Here is a 17,460-nt window from a genome sequence, read left to right as displayed (position 1 = left end):
CAAGAAATATACGAACACGCTATAGGGAAAATACGTAACACGCAATTTATACAAGAACCAAAAATGTAACGGCAGAAAAGGAAGAACAAGATTCAAATATTGAAGACATGCAGAATGACAAATTTAATGTCATAACTGGGAATGGTGTAGTAAAGAAAGTGAAGGAATTCTGCTACGTTGAGCACTAAGTAAGCCATGGCGGCGGAGCAAGGACAACATAAGCACATTAGCGCAGGCAACCAGAGCATTCTACTAGTATTACATACAGACTTTAATGTGAGAAATAAATCCATAGGAATGCACATCTGAACCAAAGTATTGTCTCGAAGAGAATTATGAAAACGGGAAAGAAACGTGTCAATGAACTAGAGATATGGTTTCTAGAATGATGCCGAAAATGAAGTAGTGTGATAGAATAATAGCTCAGGACGCTGTCCTCAGAACAGGCGAGAGAAGCAAATATAAGGGAGAAAATAAGTAGAAGAAGCAACAGAATGATAAGACATGTGTTATGATGCCGGGGATTAACTTTCATGGTACTAAAAATGGTTCAAATGGCTCTGAGCACTATGCGACTTAACTTCTGAGGTCATCAGTCGCCTAGAACTTAGAACTAATTAAACATAACTAACCTAAGGACATCACACACATCCATGCCCGAGGCAGGATTCGAACCTGCGACCGTAGCGGTCGCTCGGCTCCAGGCTGTAGCGCCTAGAACCGCACGGCCACTCTGGCCGTTTCATGGTACTAAATAGTGCTGTAGAGAGAACACGTTGTGCAGCATAGCATAGTTTGGAATACATAGGGTGAGTTTTTTATCTTGAGACAACGAAATATCTCATAAACTTCTAAAAAACGTAAAAATATGTGTGCAATAATTTTAAAAATTCTATCCGGCGATACCTGCACTGGTGGGCCGATGTGGGAGGGAAAACTCTGAAATCTAAAACCGGAACAACCCATTTTTATTGTAGATTTGGGTTCTAGGGGGAAAAAATGCGTAACAATTTGTCCATTTTATTTGGACTGTTGAGCTCCGTGGCCGTGGGTAATGATATTTTACCATAAAAATACAGCGACCAGTCACTTATTTTAATGCGTTTTATTTATGCCAATATGCATTTCGGGTTTCCACCCATCTTCAGCTGGCAAATTACATGTATCTTCACTTTCTACAGTGGTACAATATCGACAGCAGTTTGGATGATGCAGCTGGCATTCTCCTCTCCTTATTTTTTTTCTTGGCTTTTCTACTTTTTTGTAACAGCACAAAGACTTTTTGTCACGTGTCGACAACATGGCGGATAACGCAGTGCGTCTGTGTAAAATACGTGACAAAAAGTGTTTGTGCTGTTTCAAAAAAGAAGAAAAGCCAAGAAAAAATAAGGAGAGGAGAATGCCAGCTGCAGCATCCAAACTGCTGTCGATATTGTACCACTGTAGAAACTGAAGATACATGTAATTTTCCAGCTGCAGATGGGTGCAAACCCGAAATGCATATTGGCATTAAAAAAACGCATTAAAATAAGTGGCTGGTCGCTGTATTTTTATAGTAAAAAAATACGTAACTTTTGTATGTAAGACTTCCGTCGTTGCGTGATAGCTGGCACTGTAATCAACATATAACACAACTGAGTTGCAAAACGGTGTTACCTCGAGAAAAAATTCCTTGGATCAAAAACATAAAAAACAGATGTTTGTGGCAAATGACTAAGTCTTTTGCAGTTTTCTCCATGTGACTTTATGAGACATTCATTTGTTCATTCATTCATTCTTTATTTGACTTGAGCTCATTTCGTGCACGTCATCCGTCTTTTCTTAAATATGTTCCTTCATAACCTGATGTCCGTCCCCGGTTGCTGAGTGGTCAGCGCGACGGAATGTCAATTCTAAGGGCCCGAGTTCCATTCCCGGATGGCTCGGAGATTTTCTCCGCTCAGGGACTGGGTGTTGCGTTGTCCTAATCATCATCATTTCATCTCCATCGACGCTTAAGTCACCGAAATGGCACAAAATCGAAAGACCTGCACCCGAAGGGAGGCGCTAGTCATACGACATTTACATGACCTGACTGCTTTATTAGTTAGACTGCAGGTTATTACTAAGAGAAAACTGAAATGGCTTACATTTATGGAGAAAGTAGCGGAAATGTCGACAATGCTTTAACCTTTTATGGTCAACTTTTCCAAACAGGGTGGAATTACATGCTTCTTCTCGCATCTTTATTCGACAATTTTCCACCGATGGAATTGTGCAAACACGAAAAATCAATCGTCCAAGAACAGTTGCTGGAGAGAATAATGAAACTGCGATATAAGCTACAGTGAATCATAACCCCCACGTTAGCATTCGGTAATTAAATCGTGAATCGGGAATTAGACTACTGCTTGTCGAATTTTGAAACGTAGCAAATACAGTGAGTTTCATATTTCCGTCCATCAGGAACCTCATGGCAATGATCTCCAGAACGGATAATATTTTGCCAGTGGTCACTTCAGTAAATACAGAGACCTCAACTTCTTTGGTCGAGTATTGTTCTCTGACGAGCCGACTTTCACGAACCACGGTACGATTAATCGACACATCCATTATTGTAATGTGGAAAACCCACATTGGTTACCCCAGGTTGAACATCAACATCCGTGAAATGTGACTGTTTAGTGTGGAATAACTGGTAACCAACTCATTGGTCCATTCTTGATCTATACCACATTAAATGTAGATAACTGTCGATCACTTCTAGTACTGCTTGCAGACTTTCCCTTGGTCATGCCACAAACAGTTGATTTCAACATGATGGTTGTCCAAAACATTATTCTGTGGGAGAATGGGAAGTATTAGATCGCGTGTACGATCGTCTCTGGATCGAAGGAGGCGGCCCTGTCTCTTGGCCTGCAGGATCGCCAGATCTTGTATTGTACTGTACTGTATGGTACTGAACTGGTGACGTAGAAACGACGGAGAGGCTTCGTCCCCACCGAGGCTTCAGTGGTACACTAAAGGCTACAGCAATCCACTCACCCCACCGCCACCCCACACCGAACCCAGGGTTGTTGTGCGGTTCAGCCCCCGTTGGACCCTCCCGGGAACGTCTCACACCAGACGAGTGCAACCTCAATGTTTGCGTTTTGAACAACAGTCGCCGGCATTGTGTAACTGAGGCGGAATAAGGGAAACCAGCCAGCATTCGCCGTGGCAGATGGAAAACAGCCTTAAAAACCATCCACAGACGGTGCGGTCTAACGCACTGTTTTTCGAGCTCGAAGGCGTGCCTGTCCCCGGCACGAATCCGCCCGGCGGATTAGTGTTGAGGTGTTTTCGTTGTAACCAGCTGACATGCATTGATCATACGTTGTGTCACATTATCGCGCGATGCCGGCTCTTCATTATAAGCTTCAGTCTTGCAGTAACCTACAAACAAAAGCAGGCGAAGTAAGGTCTGGCGAATTTCCCGCCCTGTTAGCCGCAGACTTTCCCTTGGTCATGCCACAAACAGTTCCCATCTGTATCGAATCATTTCACACGCGGATAAATCAGTTCACCGAAGTAGCGACATTTTTTAGGCAGTTACAGTGAAAAAAATTATTACAAACAAGCACACCGCTGGCGAGATAATACACTTCAAACTAATTTTTTTACAATTACGTCTGGTTATCTTTTTTGACTCGTTTCATTTTTCTTGAGGTACCATAGTTTTGGAACTCAGCTGTGTGATTAGTTGATTACGGTGTCATCTATCAGGCAGCGACAAAAATGTATTTTACTCTAGAATCTGAATCTACAATAACAATTGGACGTTTCTATTAAGGCTGAAAATATGCCCCTGATCCACTGCCTGGAGGTGGGACAAGGGGTTCAAGACATTGAACATTACTTTTCCATTTTTTAATTCAATGCGTAGTTGTTGGGATATTTCGTTGTCTCAAGATAAAAAATTCCCCCTGTCTACACCAGCTAATTCAGGATGTTTCATGCAGGTACCGTAATAACGTTAAGAGATTGGTACATGAAAAAAAAATCGTGGAAGACCGCATCAAATCAATTGGAACACTGATAAAAAAATTAAGATGAAAGTTTCATTTTACAGTGCATATTCAAAAATCCAATACGAGATGTTAAGCTGTTAACATCTGTGGATCAGAAAAAAATCAGATGCCCATATCAGGGCGCATTTATGACATAGCGATGTGTCATAGGTTTGAACAAATACGAAGGTTTATGGCCAGGAAGATATTTTATCACCCTTAAGTGACGAACTATGGTCCCTGTACTACTACCCGTTCTTGTATACACAGATTTAAGATTGTTTGCCTGTCACCCGCCTTACTATGCATGTCTGTGATAAATGACCGGACTGACTATCATGTGAGGAATAAAAATATTTGTTTTGCTAAATACTGAAGTTCAACGAAATTTAATTACAGAATGTATGTATAGCCACCTCGGCTGCATAAAATTGTTGTCAAATTGACCATGGTTTCGACATCACTAAGGCTGTCTTGATCAGAATAAAAATTAAGTAGAATTGCAGGGTGAGCACAAAGTCTTGCCCTGATTATAACAATTTATTACAGAATAACCGTTTGACGTAATTTATACTGGATGTCGTTACATAGGTTAGTGTTAGTAGGTTTTCTTAAGACCACTTACGTTAGTAAACCTCAACGTGTGCTCCCTTGATAGCTTGGAGAATATCGAGTCGGTATTCCAGTTCCCGTCAGGTGTTTCGTAGCATGTGTTCTGTCACAGTACCCACAGCATAGTTAGCCTTCATTTCGTCGACGCCAGCAATTGGTGTGACGAAAACTCTGTGCTTGATATAACCCTAGAAAAAAGGAACGTAATGTCTGGAGAGCGGGGTGGCCAGGGTGTTGGACCGTTCCTTCCAATCCACCGATTCGGAAATGTTTCATCCAGGAAATCACGCACAATCAAGCCCAATGGTGGGGGGGGAGCGGGGCGTGCTCCATCTTGCTGGAAAATTATCCATGGTTGATATTCATCTAGCTGTGGAGTAATTAATTGTTGCCAAACGTCTAAGTGAATGTTAGCGGTAATGGATTTTTCGGCGAAGAAAAACAGTTCAAAAACCATGTTATGCATGAGTCCGTACCAAACACTCACTTTTTCGCCGTCTCGCTGTAACTGTACCGTAGCATATGGAGACTCTGAACCCGATATACGGACATAATACTCACTAACATGAAAGGTGGATTCATCGGTAAAGCATTTGCGATTTAAGTAATCGTTAGCGCCATCAATCCTGTTGAGATTCTCAGTTGCAAATTCAGCGCGTGTCAGCAAATGATTCGGTTGCAAGGCCTGCACGATTTGCACTTTGTAAGTATGCAACCTAAGCCTTTCATGAAGAATCTTCACCACACTTTCTTGCGGTATTTGAAGTTTACCTGATGCTTGAAGTGTTGATTTAGACGGACTCTGTTGAAACGATTGCCGACACGACCAACAGTTGCATCACTCACACGAGACCTGCCACTTCGAGGAAGATCTTCAACGCTGCCTGTTTCGTTAAACTTTGCATATCTTCGCTTTGCTGATTTAACGTCAGGAGGGCTGCGTCCATAAGAAGCCCAAAATTTACCCTGAACACTGATGGGCGATTTCGTTTCGTGAAACCAAAATCACACATTGCGCTTTCCCCTGCTTCGACGCCATTTCGCCAGCAACTAACGTGCCCTAACAGGCCACGTCGGTGTTGTGGAGCACTAGCACCATCTATTGGTCACAACAACTAGTAACACTATCCTATGTAACGGCATCAAATGTAACTTATTATGCCAAACGCTCATTCTGTTATAAATTTTTATAATCAGGGCAAAACTTTGTGCTCACCCTGTATAATAACATGGCCTAAAAATACAATATACTTAATAGGATTACTTCCATAAAACGAAAAAACAGTGTACTTACGTAGAATCATCCCATAGGTGAAAAACATCTGAGCAAAAATGCTCTTGTCAATTTGAAATTGTCAGAAGAATAAAAATTAAACTGTAAAAATATAACATGTTTGACAGCTGGAATAAAATGCTCCATCGAAATACAATGGCATTCTCAAGTTCGCTTAGGGCCACGAACTGCATCAAACTGCCGCTATTGTCACACTAGACGGCTAACAGGCCAAGGCAGCCACGAGTTGGACATGAAAATAGATTCGCGCCATCTAGCAAGAAGTGTTCGAATTACAAACAAGAGCAAATGAGGCACTGCATCACAGAATTTAACATTACAGGCAACAACAGGAACCAGTGCATGAAAGATACAACATACCGTAACGGTCTTATTTTACAAAAGAAATATAGTTCAAGAAATTTACATAGAAAATATAAAAATGGAAAGGACAACGATGTTTAAGAGTCTGCTTTGAGGAGAGTATCGCCATTCAGACCATTTCTAACTAGCGGCTCTATACCTTGAAAAACGTTTTTGTTTCGTAATTGCAACTGTTCGTTAAGAAAGAGACCGTCCTTCAGAGACAGGTGTTTAAAAATATGTAGCTTTTCTAAGATGTTAAGCCTAAAGCCTTTTTTCTCCGAGTGCAAGATATGGATGTCTTTTACATCTATATGATTATGTCCTGTAATTAACAAATAGTCAGCAAAAGCTGAATTGTGAACATTGGTGCCTTTTTTCCAAGAAAAAGTTCCTTAAATCTTTTCGAAATAGCTCAGCCTGTTTGCACTATGTAATAGGCAGAACAACTGCCGCAAATAATTTTATAGACACCAGAATTCCGCAGAGGGGAAAGCGTAGATTTCAAGTTATGTATGATATTACTTTTTAAAGAATTGTCAGTGGAGAAGGCTACTCTACAGTTAAATTTATTTTGAAGTAAACGCTGTATGCTGTAAGAAACTGGAGCCAGAAATGGTATGGAGAAAATTTTTTTCTTTTCATTAGGTTCGTTATTAGAAAGACCTAGGGTGGTGACTCTCTTGTTGGTTTTCCTACTAAACGTGAACACAAAGAGAGCGTAGCGCGTTAAAAACCATTCTCGGTTGGCGAGCAGAGAAGATCGATGCTAGTGTTGTTAGAAGTGAGAGTTTGCTGAAGCTACTTTTGAACTGTTGGAGTAGACAATTTGTAGCGACTTAATTAGTTCTCCGCAGAGTATGTGATAATTAAAAGAAGATAAATAAGATGCATGTTATATGACTCTAATGAATAATAAACTGACTAAGTTCGCTAACCAAACATTATTATTAAGGAAATTACACCAAGAGTGAACTTTAGCTTTAGAGCTACTCTTAAACAAATATCTATTGTTAACATTTTTCGCGTGACAATGGGTAAGCGCGCCAGAGAAAAATTAGTCACCCCCAGGAGATACCCGAAACCGTGAAAGGTAGCTCTGTCCTGAATATTGGTCACAGATCGTCAAGGAAAAGTTTAGTCAGGTATGTAACTATCAGTCCTGATTATATCGCGAAAATCTACCAAACTGTAGTGATGTACAGGTAGCCACTAAATCCTGTTATCACCTATAACATGGCTTGCCACGACGTGCGAGCCTTCACGTAGACATGGCGTGCGTGACGCGTGGGGGCCACGCCTCCGCCTGTCTCGGCTTTGTTCGTAACTTGCCGGAACTACTCGGAAGAACGCGACATTTTATTTACACTGGTGTCCAAAATTAAAGCAACAAACCGAAATTTTGCAAGTTTGCGTTTATTTTGCCACAAAACAGTGTAAACAAGTGATGGTAAAGGAGAAACAATATAAAGAATACAGAACGTAATCAACTGTAACATGCATAAAGGTAGACAAAAATATTCTTCGTTTTTTCCAGCTTAACGGATTTACACACACTTTCCGACAACTGGTATATGCGCTTAGTATAGGATGTGACCACCTCTGGCAGCAACACAGGCCGGACACACGGAGTATGCTTTGAGTGATGTCATCAGTCTCAAGTTGAGGCAACGACGCCCATTCTTCCTTGGAGAGTGGTTGGTGCATACAGACGTGATGCAACCCCTGTTCCTAGTGCATCCCAGACATGCTGTACGGGATTCAAACCGGGAGAGCGAGCAAGCCACGCCATGCGTGCAATGTCTTCCGTTTCCAAGGAAACATCAACTACACGTGGTCTATGAGGTCGAGCATTATAGTCCAGCACTACCACAGCACCACGCAACAACCGCACATGAAGTCCCAGCGTATCGTCACGATACCTGGCAGCTGTTAAACCTTGCCCATTTAACAGAGCAGTTTCATGAAGAGATGTTCGACTGCTCAACATAATAGCTGCCCACACCATTGGGGATCCTCCTCGATGTCGGTCTCTTTCCAAAATGTTTCGCTCCCGGAATCATGTTTTACGTTCTCTCTAGAAGCGAATCTGTCGAGAATCACTATCGGTGGCTACACCTACAACGTGCCGACATGAGGAAAGTTACCAACCGATTTCTTATACACAAACAGCAGTTGACCGGCGTTGCCTGGTGAAACGTTGTTGTGATGCCTCGTGTAAAGAGGAGAAATGCGTACCATCACGTTTCCGACATTGATAAAGGTCGGATTGTAGCCTACCGCGATTGCGGTTTATCGTATCACGACATTGCTGCTCGCGTTGGTCGAGATCGAATGACTGTTAGCAGAATATGGAATCGGTGGGTTCAGGAGGGTAATACGGAACGCCGTGCTGGATCCCAACGCCCTCGTATCACTAGCAGTCGAGATGACAGACATCTTATCTGCATCGCTGTAACGGATCGTGCAGCCACGTCTCGATCCCTGAGTCAACAGATGGGGACGTTTGCAAGACAACAACCATCTGCACGAACAGTTCGACGACGTTTGTAGCACCATGGACTATCAGCTCGGAGACCATGGCTGCGGTTACCCTTCATACGCTGCATCACAGCAGGAGCGCCTGCGATGGTGTACTCAACGACGAACCTGGGTGCACGAATGGCAAAACGTCATTTTTTCGTATGAATCCAGGGTCTGTTTACAGCATCATAATTGTCGCATTCGTGTTTGGCGACATTTCGGTGAACGCACATTGGAAGCGTGTATTCGTCATCGCCATACTGGCGTATCACCCAGCGTGATGGTATCGGGTGCCATTGGTTACACGTCTCAGGCACCTCTTGTTCGCACTGATGGCACTTTCAACAGTGGACGTTGCATTTCAGATGTGTTACGACCCGTGGTTCTACCCTTCATTCGATTCCTGTGAAACTCTACATTTCAGCAGGATAATGCACGACCGCATGTTGCAGGTCCTGTACGGGCCTTTCTGGATACAGAAAATGTTCGAGTGCTGCCCTGGCCAGCACATTCTCCATATCTCTCACCAATTGAAAACGTCTGTTCAATGGTGGCCGGGCAACTGGTTCGTCACAGTACACCAGTCACTACTCTTGATGAACTGTGGTATCGTGTTGAAGCTGCATGGGCAGCTGTACCGTTTTTACGGTCAGAGGTGGTTGTTCTGGGTACTGATTTCTCAGGATCTATGCATCCAAATTGCGTGAAAATGTAATCACGTGTCAGGTCTAGTATAATATATTTTACGAATGAATACCCTTTTATCATCTGCATTTCTTCTTGGTGTAGCAATTTTAATGGCCAGTAGTGTATGTATTACCGCAAATTACTTTGGTTAAGTCAAGAGTCAGGCCGGAAACGATTTAAAACTTGCTAGTGTGGAATTTATGAAGGAATAATGATTGCATGAACAACAATTACAACATTGGGAATCGATTTCGGACATTGAATTCTAAGTGGTCTTAACTGCACACTGTCCACAGGAAGAGAATGCAACATGAAACACAACTTCTTTCGGTTTTGATGGGGATGCATTTTTAAAAAACATCACGTTGTAGATTGTACACTTTCTGACAACACAGTCCAGTTCCCTAAGCTCACTGCCGTTAAAAAGCCCGAAATTTAAAGAATTCGTTGTAACCTTGAAAGAATTAAAAGCATAGTCTCCTAAACATTTTTTAGGACACTGTCATCTTACATCTTTTATCGAGCTGTTCGCGAGACTGTTTGCCATTTCAGCTGAAAGCATCCGTGTGCATTTGCAGATGTGATTGAGTGATCTGCGAAGTAATTCCCGTTTTAATGACAGATCCCTTAACGTTAGAACAGCCCGGACGTCTACATTGCGTTCCTCGGGTAGCTTCTCCATAATGAGGTTGCAAAAATGCTACAATGTTTCGATCGACGTATTGAGTGAAAGGCACGATTACGTGCCAACCTGAGTACGAAAAGCTGCGTCTGTCCGTATGTCGACAGTTTATACCACATGACAATTATATTACACTTTCAGAGCGTCAAAATTAACGAAACAGTACTGGAAATTTGTTTTGTTTGTGACCTGTGTTGTTGAAAAATGTGAAATACACAAGCAAGTCGTGTCTGTGCATACTGTCCATACCGTCAAACTAGTGAGTAGGAAAAAGGGAGCATTATTGGCATGAGAGAATGTGATGCATCCATCCGGCCGGCCGAAGTGGCCGTGCGGTTAAAGGCGCTGTAGTCTGGAAGCGCAAGACCGCTACGGTCGCAGGTTCGAATCCTGCCTCGGGCATGGATGTTTGTGATGTCCTTAGGTTAGTTAGGTTTAACTAGTTCTAAGTTCTAGGGGACTAATGGCCTCAGCAGTTGAGTCCCATAGTGCTCAGAGCCATTTGAACCATTTGAACCATCCATCCGGGAAACTGTTGCTCGTATGGGACGAAGTGTTTCGGTAGTGCAGCGGACGTGGGCAGAATTGTTCATGGATGGCCTTAGAACGCGACGAGATGAGCCAGGTCGCACCTCCCAGACGATCCCCGATGAGATGGACAGCTCATCCGAATGGCATTGCTGGACAGATCTGCGTCCTCCTCGGCTCTGGCGCAACGGTGGAACAATGTAAATCATCGTACACTGTCAGAGATGACAGTCCGTCACCGTTTATTACGCCATGGGCAACGTGCGCGTCGTCTGGTTCTCCACCAGCCTGTGACGGAATGTGTAGAAACGTCCTAGACGTCACGAAGAGGCATCATATAGTGTTTTCTGACGAATCTAGGTTCTGTTTGTTTGAAAATGATGGCCACGTGTTAGTTCGCCGCAGACAGGGGCAGCGGCATCACTGTAACTGCATTCGCACAATACATACAGCGCTAACGCGAGACCTTAAGGTGTAGGGTGATGTTGGTTACACCACAAATCACGGTTGGTGCATGTCCAAGGCACTGTGACCAGTGTGATCTACGTGAATGATCTCCTACCACCCTTAGCCATACCATTTCCGCACCACCAGCAAGACAATGCACGACCACTTGTTGCTGCACAAATACGTGCCTTCTTGGTATCACAGGGTTTCAGCCTTTTGCCCTGGCCCGCCGGGTCACCAGACGTGTCGCGAGTCGAAAATGTGTTGGATATGGTGAAAAGGCGGGTGCAGTGCTCTGACCCTATGTCAACCACAACAGATGAACTTTGGAACCAGGTGAATGCATCATGGATGGCTATATCACAGGACGTCATTTGCATATTATACAGCGTCAGTGCCATCAAACGTGGAACAAGTTATCAGGACCCATGTTGTTTTTTTTTTTTACTCTACCGATTTTTTTTAATACCGCTCTACCAACTTTTTTTTTCTTTGACTCTAAATATATCAAACTGTCATCAATCCAGCTTTTTTTATTTTTTATTTTTATATATAAGTACTGAAACCACTGCAATGGCCGTGCGACGAGCGGGGCAGGAAGGTGGCGGCAAGGAAGTCAGGGGTCAAGTAGTCCGAGGCCTGGCCACGGTGCCACCCCCATACCCGTCACCACTCATATTGACTGTAAAGGAAGATTGATTTTTTTTTTGGGGGGGGGGGGAGATAATCAGAGAAATCGCAAGGGGTGTCCCCCAAGGAAGCCCCCTTTCCATGTTGGTCTTTCCTGCGGGGAAAGTTTGTACCACCAGAACTTAAAGAATGTAAACTCGTGTTGTTTCCTAAAAATAAGGGATGTAAAAAGATTAACAACTTCCGGCCGATTTCTCATCTTAATACAGATTATAAGATCATTGCGAGAGCTTTAAACAAACAAATGATGCCGTTGACCGCAAACATAATTGAGCAACAGCAAACTTGTGCTTATAAGCGATCAATATTTCAGACTACAGCACAATATAGAGATATCGTCGCTCTGACGTTTGCCAGCACCATTAATTGCGGCCTCCTTTTTGTCGATTTTTATAAAGCATTTGATCGTGTCAGCCATAAGTACCTCTTCGAAACGATGCGGAGGATGGGCTTCGGCAGGACTCCATCGCTATAGCGCGCAATATGATCACTGGTCTGGCCACCAAGATCTCCGTCAACTGCCAGGTCACAAGACCAATTACCATCGCAAGGGGTGTCCCCCAAGGAAGCCCCCTTTCCATGTTGGTCTTTGTCATCTCACTAGAACCATTGCTGCGGCTAGTACAAGAGCACATGACGGGCATGACGATCGCCGGGAAGAAAACTGCAGTTGGTGGATATGCAGATGATGTCGGCATCGTCGTGAGGAACGGGGCAGATGTGATTCAACTGGAGGCAGACCTCATAAGCTATTGTTCCGCTTCTGGCGCAAAAATGAATGAAACTAAAAGCAAATTTCTGCGTATAAGGGGACTTGACGATGTCGGCCTAGAATGAGCTAACCATGTTACGGGACACAAATCTCTTGGGACGATACTGACGGTCCCCCCACAAAGGATGATAACGGTAAATTGGCGGGATGTCTCGCTCAAAGTCAATGGTGCTTTAATAGATAACGTCCATCGCAGCATGGACCAATTTCAGAGGGTTAAATTTATAAATACATGTATCCTGTCGAGATCATATTATGTGGCACAGGTCTTTCCACTCCCCACCGTCATAGCCAAACAGGTAATGAGCAAGTTGACCAATTTTCTGTGGTGGGGGGAAATATTTCGAGTTGACGTGAAGACCGTGACCCTCGACCCTCTGCATGGCGGTATGGGTCTGACCGATCTGAACGCCAAAGCATGGGCTTTGTACATTAAACCGATGGCATCTTTAATCCAAAGCTACTCTGACACACTTACGGCTAAGTTGTTTGAGGCAGTCCCGCCGAAAAGCATAGAACCGCCGATCAATGCGCAGAAGATCAACTAAAACCTCTTCCACATCCGCACATATCATCTGGAAAAGAGCTACTTGAGAGAGGTCCTTCTCCAACACCGCCCCTTAACTGCCAAGGACATTCTGGACCACAGGAAACAATATGAGGGCAAGAACAAAATCGAACAAAAGCATGCTGGTGTCAATTGGGATGTCATGTGGGCGAACATCAGCAGCAGTGTACTTCCGTCCTTGGTCAGGTCCACGTGGTACAAAACGGTCAACAACATTATCAGCACAAATGAGTGCCTGCATGCGATTGGGCTAAGCGACAGAGCCCATTGTCCAGATTGTCAGCATGTGGATACTGTCCTCCACAGATATACTTGCAGTCACCACATGCGCAATTGGCAATGGGTTCGTCAAAAAGTCGCCCTTATAACTAGGACTTCGGAAAATAAAATAGACACGAACTTACTGCACAGACCAGACGGCAAATATTTTCCGCCAACTAAAAATAATGCCGTCATGTGACTGTTGGGCCACTATGCAAGTCATGTATTCAATCGGCTGACGGGCGACGATTACAGCGAATTTCTGTTACACATGGAAACAGAATATATTAAAATTAGAAACTACGCGGATCACCGTCGCAAATATGGCAATATGCTCCATATTGCATTCAATAGAACAGGAAATCCCGTATTGCACAGTGAGGACAGTACCGTTTTCTAATCTAAATTCGTCAATGAATATCCGTCGTCGGTTCTTGCGGAGTTTAATCAGATGATATAACGTAGCCGTTTCGTCCTCGCTAACAGATCTGGCTTTTGACTTAATTGTTTTCTCTTTAAGCATAATAATGTCGCTTTAATTTTCTTGATGTCGGACAATCGCCTGTCTGAGCCATCTGCCTGATCATACAAGTCACGTAAAACCATGCAGTAAAACTCCATTGTACGGTGAACTGCCCAAGATCTCTCTATACTGTAAGATGTAATTACTTTCCGTAATTTGGGCTTCGCCTTGCGGGTCCACCACTCCAAAACACTCGGAAAGTTGTGTACAGAGCGCAAGCAAAATTCCCAAGCTGTCCTTAGTTCAGCCTATAGCTCGTCGTCTGTTAAAAGGCCGACATTCGTGCTCAACTAATTCCTAAACCAGTGAGTTGCTTGCCGGTCTAAGTTTATGCAGGCACTCACACTACAGTGGTCAGAAAAGCTGACTGGAGTTATTTCCACTTGTAGCAAATTCCTCACTATGTGACTCGACATATAGATTCTATCAATCCTGCTGCTGGAATTATGTGAAATGTACATGTATTTCACAAGCGTGGGATACTTAACTTCCCATGCGTCGCTCAATTTCATTTGGGAGACAAGAAAGTTTAATTCATGGGAATAATTAAAATTGGGGGATTGATCTTTATGGTGTAATACACAATAAAAATCGCCTGCAATGATCAAGTTCGGAGAGGCTCTCCGCAATAAGTAAATGATATCCTCCTTAAAAAACTTTGATCTGTCAGTGCCCCGTGCACTTCCAGATGGTGCATATAGATTCACTACACTGACGCCCTTGATATTCACGCCTATCCCCCGTCCAGAGTCTAACTTTCCGACATCGGTTAGAGGTATTCCTTCCCTGACTAAAATCGCTGTGCCAGCAGTCAATTCGGGAGCTAAATTGATTATTGCAACATAGCCGGGAATGTTAATTTGCCATGTTGCGACCTCTTGTCAGAGGGCAATATCCGTACCAGAGTCAAACCAAAATTGTTTTAATAAAGCAAGTTTTAACTCTGACGTAATCTTATTGATACTAAGGGAGGTGATAGTGTAGGCCTGTAGCATATAGATAATGAGATGCAAAAATATAACAAAGCGATGGCATGGAGCTCAAGAGGGCCGTCTGCAGGATTAAAAACGGTATACTGCGAGCAGCCATGGGAGGATTATTGGATCAAGAAGCTACATAAAGACCGTAACAAGTGATACGCTGTGAATCATAGGCCGATGTGAAGCAAAAACGACACAGTGAATGCTGCGAACCATAACCGTATAAGAGGACAGAAAGAAACACGAAAAAGCTTTGCGACAGCACGGAACAAACCTTGTACCAACGGAATTACTGCTGTGGGGAATGGGCTTCGCCGAGTTCTTTGCTGTTGTCATCACCGAATCCTTCCCTCACAATTTCATAACTAATATTTCGGGGTACTACATCCGCATGCGACGAAGTGGAATTTCCCTTGTTGCGAGGAACGGAGAGATTTGGCTGTGGATTGAGCCTTCGTCGTGAGGCGTTTGGAGGTCCCGGAGTTTTTGTGGATTCTTTGAGACGCGGTGGTGTCGTTGTCGCAGCTCTGCCACCGGCAGCTGGCAGGTTGGTAAACACTTTCGCTTGTGTACTTCCGCGCGGAACTTGTTATCGGGCGTCAGCTGTAGAGCGTTGTCGACACAACACTTCCTCACTGTGTGCGCGTTGTAGCGGCTGTTGTCCTTCAGGCGTGGCACGCAGAATTGTAGGTTCCTGTTCATGACCTGGCTTCTCAGAATTCGGCATCCCCTCCATGTCGGACCCTGTGCCTACTAGGCAACGGGACACATGCTGAACTGGGTGTCTTAAATGCTAATCGTATCTGCATAGCATCCTAATGTACATGTCCTGTGAATATGAATATCCTATCTCTAGTCGTTAAAAAAGGTTTTTTTCTGAACTTGGGTGTATAATGCATTGTTTGTTTTGTTTATCGTTGCCATTCCTCTCTCTGCTTTGCGTCAACACCCCTTAGAACTGTAGCACTGTTGTGAGTTACTCGTCCACTAAGCAGTTCAACTGTGCTCCGTAGCCTCTTGGTAAGCTCACCACTGGATACCTCCAGTCCAGCCCCCTGTTCCCATTAGCAGTCAATATTGTATTGTAGTTGCATGGTAGACATGTGGGGCGTCGAATGCAGCAAAAATCATTGGCCTTTTGTTGTCTCGCACTCAAGGGGTACATTGCGAGAGAGTTTTGTAAGCAAGCTTCTTTGTAGACTAACTGCATTTTTCTAGCATTCTACCAGTGAATGGAAATCTGCAACCTGCTTCACCTACGACTGAGCTGATGTGATCGCTCCATTTCCTATCCCTATAATTAACTACAAGCAGTTATTTATTTGAGTTTACAGACTTCAACTGTTACTTATTCACATTGTACTCACTATGTTTCATCTTGTTAAAAGAAAAAAAATATATTTCTGTACACTCTGCCAATATTTGTACCATTTGTGAAATTTTATTGGTGTAGTTTACTTCAGACAGTACATCATTATAAATATCTGCATCATCTTCAAAAAGTATCATCTACAAGGTCATTAATATACAAAACGAACAACAAGGGTCTAGCGCACTTCTCTGTGGCTCGCCCAAAGTCACTTGCTGATGACTGTCCATCCAAGATAACATGCTGCATCCTTATTGGAACGTTTTTCGGTAGTTAAGGAATAACGCATCTACTTAATCTATTGCTTTCTGGAATTCATGTGAGAACAATTGTAAGTTGCAGTTGGGTTGCACATGATCGATGATTTAGGTATTCATTCTGATTGGCATATTGTAGGTCAATCTGCTCGAGGTACCTCATTAACTTTGAGCACAGAGTATGTTCTATGATTCTACAATAAATGAATATCAAGTTGATTGAGGATTAGTTCTGAGCATCATTTCTGCTGCCGTTCTTGTTGACGGATGTGACCTGTAGGTACGATTTTTTTTTTTTTTTTTTCGAGAGAACTACGGCATATTATGGTTAGAAGATGGGCTACCTGAGTTGCAAATTCGGTATATAATTTCGTAGCGATTACATCGGACCTAGGAACGTTGTTCAATTTTAACGATTTCAGCTGAGTAAATATCTATTTCATTCCTCTTTGCAGTTTTACAAGACGTAATTAGTCCTGGATTTTCGTTTCTAATGGAAATTTCTGATCTGAAATCCAGGAGATAAAAGCTGGATGTCGACCTGATAGGTGAATTGATGTCACTAAAAAACAGACAGAAAAACATGGATGCGTATGGACGATATCTCCAGTGCACGGGGACGTCTAGGAGATGCCTTTTTTCAGCAATGTATGCCAATGGGCTGATGATTATCTTGATCATGATGACCTTATAAACTTAGGTGTAACGAATTAGTGATTATTTTTTAATAACTTCGTCATAACTAAACCATATTCGAATACATTTTAGTTTTGTCTTTCCGCTTTTCACAAGAGAGTGATTTCCCCCATCTGGAGATCATCGGGAAGAGTTGTCGTCACAAGAGGGAAAACACTCAATGATTGCAGCTGATGTCTCGAAACATCAAGACTTTGGAAA

Source organism: Schistocerca americana, chromosome 6 (genome assembly GCF_021461395.2).
Source record: "Schistocerca americana isolate TAMUIC-IGC-003095 chromosome 6, iqSchAmer2.1, whole genome shotgun sequence".
NCBI lineage: Eukaryota > Metazoa > Arthropoda > Insecta > Orthoptera > Acrididae > Schistocerca > Schistocerca americana.
The sequence above is the reverse complement of the archived record's forward strand: the minus strand, read 5'-3'. Positions refer to the sequence as shown.